Raw genomic sequence first — 16659 nt, 5'->3', positions numbered from 1 at the left:
AATTTAAGAATCTTATTTAAAATAAAGTTGCCTGTTGTTTCTATTAAATATGGTATTTTGAAGCTTCTAATATTTTCAGTATTACTAGTTTAATTAATGCATATATTATATGTACATTTTTAACTATTATTCTGAACATTTTTAAAGTAGTTTACTATATTCCTCTTATATAAAAATAGTTTCATAGTCCTCAGTGTCCTTCATTCCTTGAAACTGCCATTCATGAACCATTTTACCTTAGTAAGCCTTTTCATTGAGCTAGATTTCAGCGAAGGGGTTTATCTGGGACTGAGTTTGAGATGCCTGGGAATCTCTAAACAAAGATGTCCAATAGATAACAGGATATAGGCCTAGAATCTTTGAGAGGTAACAGTTGAGAACAGAGAGTAATAACAGTTTGGGAGTCATAATACATAATTGTTTGTTGTTGTCACAACCCATGGAGGGTGTACAAAGAAGCATTCTGAACTGAGGTTGAATGATGAGGTGAATAAAGGGGGAGGAGCCTGAGTATCTAAGAGCTAGAAGGAAATAAAAAAAATATATAACTTAGTAAACCAAAGGAAGAGAATTTCAAAAAGAAATAAACATAGCCAGAGATGAGAAATTTCTGGCAAGATGAAAAACAGTGCTCTTTGGGGTGTTAATACCATTTATGAGCTTAATGAAGCATTTTTTTGTGAAGTGGTTCAATTGGAAGATAGATTGCAATAGCTTGAGGAGCAACAGGAAGATCAGAAGTTGAATCAATGAATGTACCCTCTCAGGAAGCATAGTATAAACAAAGAGAATAATGGCCCCATAACTAGATGGGGACTTAGGCATTTTTTATATCCCAGACTCCACTTCCTCATTTATGAAAGGAGAAAAATAATGCCTGGTTAGTAGTATCACGAGGATTAAAATCTATTACTAATTGAATGCTCTTGTGTCCTTTCCCTAGCTCAAGATTTTTTTTAATTTTTTTTTTTTTTTTTTTGTACATACCTGAGTTTGACCTCAGGAAAATTAACATCATTCCTTTAGCACTTAGAACAAGGACAGTTTAAGTTTGGTCTGGGAATAAATGTAATTAAGGCAGAATATTTCTTACCCCACCTTGCAAACCAAAGAAATGGCCTCCAATGGAGATTCTAGGAGCAAATGCCACTTGTTTTGTGAGTCAGTTTGACACACTAAGAATTCCTGTTATGGATTACTTCAATATTCAAACATTTCTTTAAATTCAGTTCTTGAAATTTCTTGCCACTTTTCATGTTTTCAATTGAAGATTTCAAAAAGCCAAATGAGCCTGTGCTTAAATGGACATGACATAACAATCGCTGCCAGCTCATAGGGACATAGGCAGAAACAGGGAAAGCTCAGTCCACGCTGCAGGTGCAGGAAGCAGGTAACAACCTTGAGTTACTCTATCAAATTCAAGGCTTGGAGTTCCCAGATTTCCCAAGCAGACAGTGATAGAGGCCACAACGAAAGGCTCATCTCAAGTTACCAACTCTTCAGGTAAGAACAAGAAAGCTCTGTGGTTCAGCCATTTCTGATGTAAAACAAGGGTTCTGTTAGTCACCAGAAAAGAGAACCAACAAAACAGGTTAATCAAAGAAACAGAAAATACATTATCCTTTTAGAAATTTTAAAAATGTGAATGTGCCCTTAATTTAGCCTAGGCAGTGAGAATTTCTTGAGGGTGTAAGTGTGGTTTGTAATTTAAACTTGTTGGAGCTTATTCAGATCCTACTTCACATAGGAATCCAGGTTTGCCCTTTAAGGATGTCCTGCACAGAACTTGTTACTCGTAATTTTAAGTAAAAATTGACAAGGAATGCTTTTGCAGCCCAGTAGGAGTTAGCTATGTGCACGTCACCAGACTTGGAGGAAACCCATTTAACCCTCCCATTTTCTTCTACAAAGTTGAAAAAGCTGCAGTTGGGAGGGACACTCAGATAGCTCTGGTGACTCGTTCTGTTCCTTTTGGAGTTGACCTATGAATGCGCTGGAAGAAAAACAGTCATCTTATTGTCTCCTTTCATACTGTTTAAATTACAGGAAGAAGCAGCTTTAAGAGAAAGTAAGTTTTGTTTTCTTTCCCTTAATGTTTCCTACATGTTTTTTTATGTGGTGTTTTGGCTTCTTAAGTACAAGAAATTCCTATAAACTTTCTAGTGACTGCATAAGAGAAAACTTATACTTGGCAGGTAAGTATAGATCTTGAAGTTTCTTAGAAACTTTTTAAAAGCCATTTGAGCCAACAGTTATCAAACTTTATATGCTGAGCTGTTCAGATTTCTCATTTTGATGATATGCATGTGGAAGCAACATAGTGTCCAGCTAACTCTTTGGAGCTGCCTCCTGAGTTCTGAAAATAGTCTTTATTCACGAGGCATAGTTTCATTGTCATAGAGGGGTGGCGGTTTCATTTGACTTCATTTATTTGAATGACTAATTTTATCACTGAGGTTTATGGTGGATTTATATGTCCAGAGCACACTTTGAAGTCCTTTACATATTTTAAGTGCGATTCCTATTTTCAAGAAAAATCTGCCTACTTTCCAGTAACAGGCATAGAGACAATTCCTAATTTTAGGTGTTCTAAGATTAAATTAAAATGTCTGTGTGTCTAGCCCACACATATATAATATGCTTCATGTATCTAAAGCATTGCTTCTTGAAACTGAGATAGCGTTACTTAAGCAAAAGCATGTATCCCATGTTTATGCTTCCTCCACTATTTTAGTCAGACCCTCTTTCATGTCTGTCATCCATTTGAAAACCAAATGCAGCTTCTCAGTTGTCAATTTGGGTTTCAGGATTGTGAAAACTAAAAGAAAAAAATCATTAATAAAATGCATAATTCTCATAAGTAAAATGTGTAAAAAAAACCCTTAAGTCATTTTAGTCTTCATTTCACATCCATAATATGGCATTCTAGCATTTTTATTAGCAAAGTATATGGATTAAAATACAACACAAATATTGCAAACATATGTCATACAAGAGAGTTCTTAACATATTTATTGTGATTTATGCCTAAATCCAGAATCCAAATTGCTTGATGGAAAAGGTAAACGCTGATGTCTGTTTTCTACACTTGCTCTATTTATTCCCACATGTTATCATTAGTTGCCAATTCTGGGGCCGTTCTACCTAAACAAGAGCAGAGACTTGTGCTTTAATGTAACATCACCTCACTGACAAGTTTTCTTCTTATTTTTATTATACTTGCCAACAACATTTTGAGTAAAGCTGGATTAATTTGGGTTCCTTAGACAAGCCCAATAATTTTTTACTATATAATATTGAAAATAAATGGTTTTCTAGAATATGTTAGAGAAACCTTGATTTGTTTTCAATCTAGGAAACATGATCTCTTTAAAATTGAAAACCAAATACTTGGGTTCGCATGGGAAGCTCTGAGTCAGATGTCAGTTAAACAATCTTGCATTTCCATGTTCTTGTAAATTGTCTTTTTCCTGTCTGATTGTCATCATTTTTCTGTACCTTTTGGTACCCTGAGAGGGCTGGAGGAGGGGAAGAGGGGGAAGGGAAGAAACCTCTTCCTGCCATAATATCTTGAATCCCTCCAAAATGATCAGCTTGAATCCCTCCAAAATGATGAGCTTGAGCATTTTATCTACCCCCACATCTTTGGGATTATAGATCTCAATAGGATCAATGGACCCTCTTCTCAGAAAAGTCCATTGCAAATAGATATTTCAGTGGCATTTCTGGCATTGAGAGACTCCCGAAATCTGTCCTTGAGTATTCTCTGCCATCCTTATCATGAACCACTATTCTCCATGAAGCCATACAACTCAGCTTCAAACATTCTGGGGCAGTGGGTTCACCAACTTGCCAAAAGGCCTGGGGAGGGAGTATATGCCTAAGCTGTTTCTCTAAACTTTCCTCACCTGAGGACAGGTAAGGTTTAGGCAAGAATTATAGCTGAAGATGAAGTTCAAAGGTTAACTTTCAAAGCAGGTCCTGATCTAAATCATGGTTACCCTTGTTCTGGGCATGTCATGGGAAGAACAGTGGAAAATTCAAGTAGCAAAACAAGGCTTAGAATGGAAGGTGAGAGTGTTAAGCCTCTAAAGACCCCAGAATGTGGAAAGGATGGCTGCAGCAGATCTCCCTGTTTCTCTGGCCATCCTCCTGAATCCCTGTGCCCACCTAATAGTGGTTTGGAAGACAGAAGGGAAGATCTAAACAAATGCCCATTATCTTATACCCTCCACTTCAGGGATCACAGTCTCTCATTTTTCCTTCTGTATTATCTCCTTCCATCAGCATTTAACCATGTTCAAAATTTCCTATCTTGAAAAGCATCTCCATTATTGAGCTCCAGTGACCCTCATTCCTCAGCCTCATGGATGAATCTCTTGAAGAACCTCCCCTTCCTCAGCCTACATGTCTCAATCTACTGCACTCTGGTTTTAGTCCTCATCAGTTTCCCTCGGTGCTCATTGAGGTCATCAATTACTAGTGCATTGCTAAGTCCTGCAGCCATTTCTCATTCTCTATCAACTTGGTGTCTCAAAAGCATTTTACCCTATTCTCTACTTTCCCCATCTGGAAACACACTTTACCCAGGATTCCCATGATAACAAACTCCCAGGTTTCCTCTACCTCTTGGACCACTATTCTCAGTCTGTTTTGCAGAGTCCCCTTCTCCCCTACTCTCCAGACTCCCTTTCTCTTTCTTGGCAATTGGTTTGCTTCACTTATCATCCATTCCATATGCTTATGAATCCAAAAGTTTTGTCTCTGTCTTTTCTGAGCTACAGATCTAACTCTGCTGAGTACAGGACTGCTCAGAGCAGGTTTGGACACCAGTGAATATAATGAGGAAGGGGGCAGGGAGGGGGAATATCAGAGACAAACCAGGTAAATGCTTTTATTGATTTCAGAGAGGAAGGGAGCGGGAGAGAGAGATAGAAACATCAATGATGAGAGAGAATCATTGATCAGCTACCTCTTGCATGTCTAACACTGGGTATTGGCCTCACACTGGGGATCGAGCCCATAACCCAGGCGTATGCCCTTACTGGGAATTAAACCGTGACCTTCTTCTGATTTATAGGTAGACACTCAACCCAGCTACCCTGGCTGGGCCAGGTAAAATTTTTGACACGGAATTTGCCATAGGACCCCTTCCAAAATGCCCAAGTAACTTATATGGTTTCTCTGCCCCATCTCTTTAGCTCCCAGCTGAACAGCTCTACTTGGCTGTCCCTCAGTCTTCTCAAATGTTACCATTTTTTAAATATAAAAGTAATTTCATTATTTCCTTCTCCTATTCCCCACCCTACTTCTTTCAAGTATATTCTTGTATAGTAAATGGTACCACGATGCAACCAGAAACTTGTGGTGAACTAACTCTTCTCCCTCAATCATATATCCAAAGAATCTCTAAGTTCTGCGAGGGACCCTTGTACATTCACCTACTTTTTTCCTTTGTCACTGCCACCGCCCTCTTTCAGGCTGCCATCTTCCTTTACTTGTCTAAGAGTAGCTTTTCACTGGCCTCCCTGCATCCATTATTGCCCTCTTCTGCATTCCGCATATTGAAGCCAGAGTGATTGACCTAAAACAACTGGTCTAAAAACACTTGATTTTGCCAATCTCTTGCTTCAAACATTTCCCTGACTCTACAGGCCTTCCAATAATAACCAGATTCCTTCTCCAGGTTAAGGAGAAGTAGCACAGTGAATTATATAGCCCATCTCTTCTACCTTGAAGGTGCTCAGGAACCAGCTCTGGGTCTTTATAAAAATGCAAGTTCTGTAGATCTGGGTTGTGTTGGCACCTGTGTTTTTACATTTGTAATAAGCTCCCAGATGATGCTGATAATACTGCACATGGACCATACTTTTTATGGAAAATTGGCTGAAGCTCAGATCTCAGTTGTGTTACTCACTAAGTCTGGGAACTTAGAAAGGTCACTAGCCTCTGTGTCTAGTTTTCCTTGTATATTAAGTGATCATAATGGTGTACCTTCTTAGGTTTGTTTTGAAAAATAAACATGTTATATTAAAATTACTTGCAACAGTGTTACCAGTAAGTGCTAGTTATTATTACTAGTTAAGATCTTGAGTAATTTAGCCTCTACATCCTTTTCCAAGCCACACACACACACACAGTCTACGAATTAATAGAAATAAATGCATTCCATTATCAAAAATTCACCTGGGAAACTGATACATGAAATCCAAAAATCTTATAAACTATAACCTAAAGAAAAAATATATAACAAGATAAATTCCCAAAAGCATTTAAAACAAGAATTAATGGTTATTCTGATCAACGTAATTAGAAAATTTATTGTTTTGTTTTATTAGCCAAGAGCTTAGAAATGATGCTATTCATTCCTTCATTTTATTTTTGTTAAGTTTTAAACTACAGAGCTAGCACAATCAGAGAATCATTTAACATCCTGGTTATCCATACCAATAAAAGGGTAATATGCTCATTAGACCAAGTTGACTGGACATCTTCCAGACATCTGATTTCCTTCTGGACAGTTAGGGGGCAACCAGGGGGGCACTTAGGGGGCAACCAGGCCAGCAGGGGGGCAGTTAGGGGGTGACCAGGCGGCAGGGGGGCAGTTAGGGGGCAACCAGGCCAGCAGGTGGGCAGTTAGGGGGCAATCAGGCTGTCAAGCAGAGGGGTTAGGGGCGATCAGGCAGGCAGGCCAGCGGTTAGGAGCCAGCAGTCCTGGATTGCGAGAGGGATGTCCAACTGCTGGCAGGATGGGGCCTAAACCAACAGTCAAACATCCCCCCAGGGGTCCCGGATTGCAGAGGGTGCAGGCTGGGCTAAAGGGCCTCCCCCCCACCCCCTGCTGCCATGTACGAATTTCATGCACCAGGCCTCTATCTGTATATATATATATCAGTCTCTCTCTCTTCTCCCTTCCCCCCACTTATACAGTACAACTGACTAAAGAATAAAACCACCTTTATTGGAACAGGTGTGTTGTTTTGAAAGTTCCAATTAGTGATGTGCCCCCTCCTTTCAGAGTTCTAAGACAATTGCAAAATAGACACAGGTGTCATATCTGGATCAATTTGTCATCAATTGTATTATTGTTAAAGCTAAATTGGAAAACAAAGCCTTTTCTAAAGACTGTACCACCCAGCCTGATCCCAGGTGTGTGTGTGAGGGGGGTGGGGATGTGGGGGGTAGAACAACTTGGACCATTGCAGCACTCCTTCCAGGGGTGGGCAGCTGCAGGGGGCACCCTCCAGGTAGGGGAGCAGAGTTTTGGGCCCTGCGCTAGCATTTCCACTGAAGTGAGGGGGAGTAACACTTTGCCCAGTTACTTATCACTCTTCAGTGGAGTAGAATCAGTGAGCCCAAGGGAGGGACATTGTATCTCCAATGCTTTCAAAAGAGAGAATTTTTTTTAATGACAAGTATAGAAATCTGGGGGAAATGAGAGGTTCTCTCATATAATTATTTTAAGTATTCATCTTTTAACACTTTTTAATTACTTTTTCAAGTACAGTTTCCATTCAATATTATTTTGTATTAGTTTTGGTGTACAGTATAGTGGTTAGGCAATCACACAGTTTACAAAGTGTTTCCCCTGCTATTTCATATAATTTTTAATTTAAAAAATTCCTGGTTTCTTATACATTTATTAGAGGCCCGTTGCATGAAGGGATTCATGCAATTGGCCTTCCTTCCCCTGGCTGCCGGCACCGGTTTTCCTCTGGCACCCAGGACCCAGGCCTTTGCTCCGGCCGCAGCGGAGAAGCCACGCCTCGAGGCTTCTCCACTCCAACTGCAGCAGAGAAGCCAAGCCTCTTCAGTTTTCTGTCGTCTTCAGTCTTCGGTCTTCGCTCAGGCTGCAGCCTTCAGTCTTCGCTCCGAGCCTGCATACGCAAATTAACTGCCATCTTTGTTGGGTTAATTTGCATACTCATCCTGATTGGCTGGTGGGTGTAGCAGAGTGACACCAATTTGCATGTTTCTCTTTTATTAGTGTAGATCAGTGGTCCTAATACCACGACCCTTTAATACAGTTCCTCATGTTGTGGTGACCCCCAATTTTATTGTTACAAATTGAACATAATTAAAGCATAGTGATTAATCACAGAAACAATATGTAATTATATATGTGTTTTCTGATGGTCTTAGGCGACCCCTGTGAAAGGGTCGTTCGACCCCCAAAGGGGTCACGACCCACAGGTTGAGAACTGCTGGTGTAGATCATCAATATAAATTGTTGAAATGCCAAGTAGGAGAGATTTTAGTTGACAGTGTACATCACAGACCTACTTTTACAGTGTGCCCTTCAGTTGGCCAAGAAGAAAACACAGTGAACTAAATATATTCATAGCAATGTGTAGCTGAGTTTTTAAGGCTCTGACAGGTAAAAGTATTATGTTTCATATGTGGCCTTTCTATTATCCATGTATGAGACACTGACCTCCAGGTGTGGCCCCTCCAACCCCACCAGCAGTGCTCTCTGCTGTGGCCCACCCCCCTTGGCATGCTGTTTGACCACTTGCAGAGATCTGTGGATTCCCCAGTGCTTAAGAGCCTCCCCCCACCTTCCTTAGAGACTTTTTTTAAAGTTATAGCTCCAGAGGAAGCTTTACCTGAAGTTTTCTATAAATTTCCTAAAATTTCCAGAGCACCCTATACATGCGTTCAAGCATTTCCGTATGTCCTCTCCCTTTCTTCCCTCACCCCCTTCCATCTACAATATTTGCTGAGTGCTCAGCATATGCTAGTCATGCTCGAGACACCAGCAGCCTGGAGGTAACAGCACCTGCCTGTGGAATTAGGGCAAATGGGCAGTATGTGTGCTCAAGGACCAAAGACCACAAGAATTTGCAGCCAGGGTCCTAATCTGGTGGAAGAGCAACTGAGTGAAGAAATTACTTGTGAGTCTCTCCCGTGCCGGCACGGAAGCTTCCCGTGGGGAGATAACTGGTCTCACCCACCAAGCTCCGTGGATGGCCCAAAGCTGGCATTTGAGAGCTCTTTGTGAAACCCACAGAACCACAGTCCACTGTGTTCAGAGAGCTAGCTGCTTATGCTGTTGAGTTTAAAAGTAAAAAGGAGCCAGACCAAGGCCGATGACAGATTGTGAAAGCTAAAGAGCTGGAGCATGTGCGTCACAGAAAGTAGTGTGATGCAAAGGCTGGGTTGGCCTCTATTTATAAAATGGAAAGGAAGTGACTGTTTGGCTCTAAACCTTTAATATCCCATCACCAGACATCTGACCTTTCCCTTCCTGCATTCACGCAGTATTCACTTGTGCCAGGCTCTGTTTTATGTGCCAGGGACACCGCCCTGAACAAGGCCGGGAAGGTCTCTGCTCCTGTGTGTGACATGTTCCTATGCCTTAAAAATCCACACACGAAGTGATGCTTAGGGTGAAAATTTAAAAAAACAACAACACTAAAATGTATTTGTCAACGCACACTGTGAACATTTGGTTTCCAAGAGAATAACAGATTGTCCCCTTTCCTTTACGCGCCAAGCTAGCATAAACAACTCGAGATCAACACATTGTGTTTCCCAATGAAACACAACTATAAAAACACAACTTCGGAGTGAAAGCTGCGAGTACTCACTACAATCACTTTCCTTTGACAGATGCTAAGAACCAACTTTGAATCTCAGACTAGAAACTGATAAAAATTAAAGCTGTTTTTAAATACCACCATGGGATGCTTTAAATGGCCACTCTCTCCATCACAACAAATGTGAACTACATTCACCTATAGCAATGCGTAGCTGAGTTTTTAAAGCTCTAACATGTAAAAGCATTATGTTTCAAATGTGGCTTTTATTCACAGGAAACTAAGAATAACTGTAATAAATAAAATCCTATAGAAATCGAGTAGCCTTGGATGTCGCAGGGGCTATGTACTTGCTTTTCAGGATAATTGTTTCATTTTTTACAGCTGGTGGCAGCCCAGCTTCAGGCATGGAAGGAATCTCTCTGTTCATGCATATGAGGCTGTTACCTGGTCAGCAATTAAAACCTGGAGTGCCAGATAGCAACAAGGAGAGGGTTTCTACTTTTCCTTCCTTCCTTTCTTTCTTTCTTTCTTTCTTTCTTTCTTTCTTTCTTTCTTTCTTTCTTTCTTCCTTTCTTTCTTTCTTCTTTCTTTCTTTCTTTCTTTCTTTCTTTCTTTCTTTCTTTCTTTCTTTTCTTTCTCTCTCTCTCTCTCTCTCTCTCTCTCTCTCTCTCTCTCTCTCTCTCTCTCTCTCCCTCTCTCTCTCTTTCTTTCTTTCTTTTTTGAAAAATCACAGCAGGAACCTAAGTTTCCCATACAAGTCATCCCATACAAGTTTTTTGCCTATTTATATATGAAAACAACATCAAGAAAAGGCCCCTGTTAGGAGCCTGGAAATCTGAATTCGGGGTGAAGCTTTTTCACTAACCACTTTATCAGGTTAAAAGAAAAGCAACAACCCAATTTGCCCTTCAGTTTTCCTCACTTCTTAGATGAGAAAAACAAACAAGATAATTTCAAAAGTCCCTCTCAGCTCCCACATTTAGTGATTCTGTGAGAGTGGGCCTACATCAGAAGCATGTTTTATTTTTTAAAATATATTTTTATTGATTTCAAAGAGAAAGGGAGAGAGAGATAGAAACATCAATGATGAGAGAGAATCATTGACCAGCTGCCTCCTGCATGCCCATACTAGGGATTGAGCTTGCAACCCGGGGACGTGCGCCAGCTGGAAATTGAACCATGACCTCCTGGTTCATAGGTTGCTGCTCAACCACTGAGCCATTCCAGCCCAGCCGGGCAGAAGTATCCTTTAATAGCAAAGGAAAACCATCAAAATGACAGCAGGACCAGGAGGCTTTATTTCTAAATAGCTTCCTGTATTCATAGGAGATTCCTTTTTCGGATTTTCCCTACAAGTCTCTTCTGTGCTTCCCCTTCTACCTCCTTTCTCTCATCTTCCTTATGTAATGGTTAAGATTTAATTTTTTAGTAACCTGTTACAGAAAAGACTGACTGTGCCACCAATATATTGAAGTGCAAAGGTCAGTTCTTTCTTTCTCCTTGAGAAAATGAGGTCACACAGAGCAAAGCTGAGAAACAAGTTATTCAAAATTATGGTGAATGTAAGATTCTTTCAATGAATCACCAAACTGGCATCCACTTTGGCCAATCTTAAAGAAAAGCTCACTTTTATTTAACATTCTGGTCCTAAATAGATCACCATTTACAAACTAGTCATCTAGTCTAAAAAGAGCTTGTCAGTTTCTTTTGATTAGCAATGTGGGTATTTTCTATTAAGTATTTACAAATTGTTATTTAGAAGATAGATTCCACTTTTCTGAATTTTTTAGGAAAGGAATATTAGCTGATAATACCCTCTTGGGAATTTAGTTTCAATCTGTGTAAAATGAGGAGTTGACATTGATACATCTCTTCTAATTCTTATGTGCTATGATCAAGAACAAGAGATTCAGGAGAAATAAATTTAGTCATTTGATTTGTGTTGATTTTGTTTAACTTAAAAAATAGGCCACTCATTCATTTCGTGCAAAATTCAAAAGCTACATAGTCCCACTTCACACCCACATCCAAATGCACTCTGCTGGTAAACTTGCAAAGAGAGAGGGCACTTGTTATCATTTGACTTGGCCTTCCAGTTCAAGGGAAAGAAAGGATCTGGAGCATCCTCCCTAGAAATCAAGGAAGGATGCTCGCCTGGAGCATTCTAAGTGCAGGGAATCACAACGATGCCTCCCAACAGGAAATCCCAAGACTGGAGGTGCTTCTGCTTCCTCTCCTGGTCTTGAGCCATCATCACTTTCAATGAAATATAAAACCTTTGAAAATTATCATCAGTTTTATTTGAGCCACTTTCAAGGTCACCCAGTAAGTGTTGGCCACTTTCAGGCTTCAATTGAAGTTCAGAAGTTAAGACACAAAGGTGGTTCTCAGTGAGCTTACATTATGATTATAAGGAAAACAACAAATCCCCAAAACATTTATAATACATCATAACACAACTTATAAACATGCCCTCAGATACCTTACAATTAAAAAAAAAACTTTTAAAGGTGAAATAAAACTTGACAGACTCGCCTTCGTTCAGAATGCCCAGAAATGAGCTCTTCTTTCATTATTGTGTTTTATGAATTTGAAGATTATAAACCAACAGAATCTATAATACCCATTAATGTCAGAACACAGGAAAGTCAATATATTACATGGTTAGACTTGGCTTTGTCTCAGGAAAAGAGGATGTGGTTGACTGTGGAATCTTATTTATTGCTCTAAGTTGAATGCTTGAAAGGTCTTTCTAATGAATTTGTTTAACTGGAGTTGTTATTAGGCTAGTCATGGAATAGACTACTGGATAGATTCCATTAGATAAAGAGTACATCTATCAGTTTATATTGGTTACCTGCCAAATAAAGCACAGTCTTCATTTTACTGGACAGTTTCTAATACAATCTATGGTGTGTTCAGAATACAATTGATTTGTTTCTTATTTTTGAAAATGTGCTTGTTTAAGAGAAAATTATAGAAAATAATTTCTGCTTGATTCTCCTGTATTATGAAGAGCATGCACTTTTAGTATTTCATGATTATGTAGGATTAAGATAAATCAACAATACCATGATGGTTAGAGCACAACACCTCTAAATTCCCAGATCCATGGTTAACCTGACATGCTCTCAAGCCACTGCTGGAAAATTTTGTCATCCTCTTAAAGTAAATTAATTAAAGATTGAGTTTTCTAATCACTCTTTATGGAAGAAAATTGGACAATAAAATATGGTGATTACAGTGATCAAGTTATAATCTCACATCACAGGATATTGAACTCAAAAATGGAAAAAAAAAGTTACAAAAGATATTGTCTTTCCTCTCTGATAAAGTGTATCTGCCTAGAATATTCTCCCAGACAGCATATTTTTTTTCATGTTATCTTGTGCACTCAGATACCTGACCCTTGGGGGTTTTCAGCTGATTAGCATGGATTACAGATGTGGCCCTGGTTGCAGATTTAGTCCTTCCTCACTAGCCTTAGGTTTTACAACGACTAAATAAGCTTGAGTTTGCTATTAGACACCAGGAAAAGTAGGTTGAACCAGTGCTACACAGATGGATTTATGGAGCTCCCTCTCCACTGTTAAGAAAACTACTCAGGTTCAAATACTGATAGTAGTTAAGAAGCATGATGAATAAGGTGATCTTCAAATACAAAGGAAAACTAAAAACAAGCTACAAATTACACAATTACTACCCTTGAGAAATTCCATAGAGCACTTGTTGGGAAATAGTTTTTGTGTTTATATTAGATCTCCAGTGACCTCATAGACTCCATCTCTAGAAAATGGGGTTGATTTGGGGGATTCATATACAAGAAACACTTACCCTGCCCTTACCCTGAGATGAACCTATGCTAAATAGTTTTAGATAACTTTTCTCTTTTAGTTCAGTCCTTATATGTACCAAACCCTAGCACTAAATCAGAGCCTCAAACAAGACCTTGAGGCAATGTAGGAACTACATTTGCTCTTCCAGGACACCTTTTACAGAAATAAGAAGTTTTCAAGGATATAAGGGAAGATTCGACTTATACCTACTGAAATGATGGTGGTTCCTTTGGAATCAAATGGTAGAGGCAAGCCGAAAAATGGATTTAAAAGCAGAAACTTGGGATCCGACTAGACTGAGAGCCGAGTAATCTAATTTTATCTTAAAAGGCAATACTCTTTTTGTCTTGTACATTTCCATATATCCCAGTGATGAAAAAAACAGGATGGTATTAAACCTACATATATTTTAAGAGTCCTGCTTTTTAAAAATTTCATAAAGAATACAATGTTTGATAAAATACGGTTATACTTACACATTACCATGAACCGTATCTATTTCAGTACTAGCTGCCAAAATTACATGGTTCTGAATGTAATCCCTCCAAGAAAATCATACGAAGCACTTTTTTCTTTGCTTAGCATCTACAGGACAAATTAACCACATGGAAAGCTCTAGTCAGCTGTTTCTGTTTCATGGGAGAATAATTCATCGGCTCTCAGGAGAATTCATATTTGACCTCTCCACACAAGACATCCAACTTCCAACAAACAGGGCTTATGAATGTGTCCCTAGAGATTAATACCAAACATTCCACCACAATTCCACAGTGCTTGTTTTAGGTTATTTTTGATTGATGGCCTGAAGTTATGGCTTTAGTTATTTTTAACATTGTTGGGTTTTTTAAATATAATGTGTGGGTATGTGTTTTTGTTGTTTTTTGGGGGGTTTTTTTGAGGGGGGAGTGGAGAATAGCCTCCTTCTTTAAAATGAGAACTACAGTTCTAGTTGCACATGGCCCTCATCAAGGCCAGTATACCAACAGCCGACTTTTCCATTCGTGCATCTCATTTGATCCAGCGTAGGATCATAAGCAGCTGATATTGTTCTCATTTCACAGTTAAGGAAAGTAAGGGCCATAAAGGTTAAACAGGTTCTATAATAATGGCTTAGTTATATGCTAACTGGTGCTAAAGCGACCAGTGCAACAATCTACAACTCTGATTTCTATTCCAACACTCTTCTCATCTGTTATGTCTTGGGTTACAAGCAAACAACAGATACGGAAGTACACACAGGTCTACTCAACTCCACCCTCAGAACCAGGAAAAGAAATGAAAGAAAATGTAATAAAAGTAGAACTTCTTTACTAGTTATTCTAACTCCTTGATATTTTCAAAATTTGTGAATTTTAAATGTTTATGCTATAGAACATATACCTATCCCATCTGGCCTAGTTTATACAGACTTGAACAATTTATTTTTTCATATAATTTAACTCATCTACATTTTGTCAAATTCAGCAACCAAACAAAACTTCAGTCAAACAACACTTCAGTTAAGATCGTAGATCTCAGCAGACAAAGACCTTGCAATCTTGGTAAAGAAATGGTTTGTCTCAAAGTGTCATATGCACAGACCCAGAAGGGCTCGTATAGCTTCCAGCAGAGAACTGAAGTATGTGATCAAACAGTTGCAAAACTGTTAGTGAAAGCTTATTGGTGCCACTAGTTTCAAGTAAAACCCTTTAATAATGTCAACAGATTAAGCATCTACTTCTGCTGTTTCTTTGATATCCTCCTCAGCTGGCTTTCAAAGGCATTCTAGCTGTTCTCACAGGGAAAGGAAAAGGATTCTCCTTGCCATGGACAAGCCCTTAGGGCCTTACCCTCTGTTCTCTAATCTTTATTCTCAGTCCTTTAACATATCTGCTACAGATAGAATAGATACAAATTAATTCACAACTCAAGTAAACATATAGCATACAAATTCTTAACTCTCTTATACTTCAGCCTTTATCCTTCATTCTGTTGACTGAATCTTCTTTGCATGTGTTTTCATTAGGAAAAGAGATGAAAGAAAAGTATAGTAAAAGTAGAACTTCTTCACTAGTTATTATATTTACTAGAAGCCCGGTGCACAAAAATTTGTGCACTGGCAGGGGGGAGGGGCAGGTCTCTCAGCCCAACCTGTGCCCTCTCACAGTCTGGGACCCCTTGGGAGATAACCACCTGCTGGCTTAGGCCTGCTCCCCTGGTGGCAGATGGCAAGCCCAATCCCTCGGTGCCTGCCCCGTCTCCCCCAGTCACACACGGCAGGCCCAGATCCCGCGCTGGGGCAGGTGGCAGCTGGGGATCTCACTGCTGCCCACACCCCTCCCCACCCCAGGCCACACACAGCAATTCAATTAAGCCCAAAAATCACGCTGCCACCCTCGGAGGGTGGTGCAGTGGGATCTGCCTGCACTATGCAAATTTAATGGCCATCTTTGTTGGGTTAATTTGCATACTCTTCTGATTGGCTGATGAGTGTAGTGAAGGTATGGTCAATTAGCATCTTTGTATTTTATTAGTGTAGATTTGTTTCCTCATTCATAAAGCATGTTCTAAAGTCCTGCTTTGCTCAGACCTGAGACACAAAGATGAAATAAGCAACATCCTTACTCTCCAGGAGCTAACAAGTGAGGAAGACACACACAGGGCAAAGCAACTAATACTAAGCGTGGTGCAAGAGAAAATGGGCTTCTGTATGAACTACTGAGAACAGCTACTCTGTCCTGGGAGATATGAGAAAGTTACTGAGAGAAGGATTTTTAACTAGACTTTGATTAATGAGGAGTATCACAAGCTCAGTGGAGGACAAAGAGGAGGGCATTAGAGATCAAAGAAAAGTCACGTGTGAAGGCTCAAAGGCATAAAATACATAATGTTTTTAAAGAATAAGAAGTCATGAGAAGTGGCTAAAGCATAGGTGGGGTGTGTGAATGTGTTGCACAGCGTAGGGTTAGGAAAGGGATAGAGAAATAGTAGTAAAAGTCAAAAGCTAGTACAGGGTCTCTAAGCTAAATAATGGGGTTTAGACTATTTCACAAAGAAGAGCTGTTGGGAGGTTTTCCATCAGGGAAGAGAGACCAAATGAGTCTGAGAAAGATTTTTCTTGAGCATTGTGGAGGACATTCTGGAACTCCCTGGGGATATTGAGCTTATCATCAGAGAACAGAAGTCATGTAGTAATGTGCTTGGTTCCACTCAAAAGAGTAAGAAATCTTTAATAATATCTTCAGTTTGATATAAGCCACTGTAATCCATCAGAGATATGTGGAGAGCCTAAATTAAGATTT

The 16659-nt window shown here is 39.5% G+C and overlaps 1 protein-coding gene across 2 annotated transcripts in view; it reads left to right on the top strand.

The window, feature by feature from the left end:
* The first annotated feature begins 46 nt into the window (after positions 1 to 46).
* The window catches only part of FHL5 (four and a half LIM domains 5), a 33046-nt gene continuing 16433 nt past the window's right edge, over positions 47 to 16659 (top strand). The window contains exons 1-2 of one of the 2 annotated variants that reach the window (XM_036317204.1): positions 47 to 1503; positions 2047 to 2068. The gene's annotated coding sequence lies outside the window, so the exon portion shown is untranslated. Of the gene's footprint in view, positions 1504 to 1613; positions 2069 to 16659 lie in introns of those variants that run through there. The other variant, XM_036317202.1, reaches the window with a different exon arrangement.

The sequence above is a fragment of the Myotis myotis genome, unplaced genomic scaffold (genome assembly GCF_014108235.1).
Source record: "Myotis myotis isolate mMyoMyo1 unplaced genomic scaffold, mMyoMyo1.p scaffold_m19_p_7, whole genome shotgun sequence".
NCBI classification, from domain to species: domain Eukaryota; kingdom Metazoa; phylum Chordata; class Mammalia; order Chiroptera; family Vespertilionidae; genus Myotis; species Myotis myotis.
The sequence above is the reverse complement of the archived record's forward strand: the minus strand, read 5'-3'. Positions and strand labels throughout refer to the sequence as shown.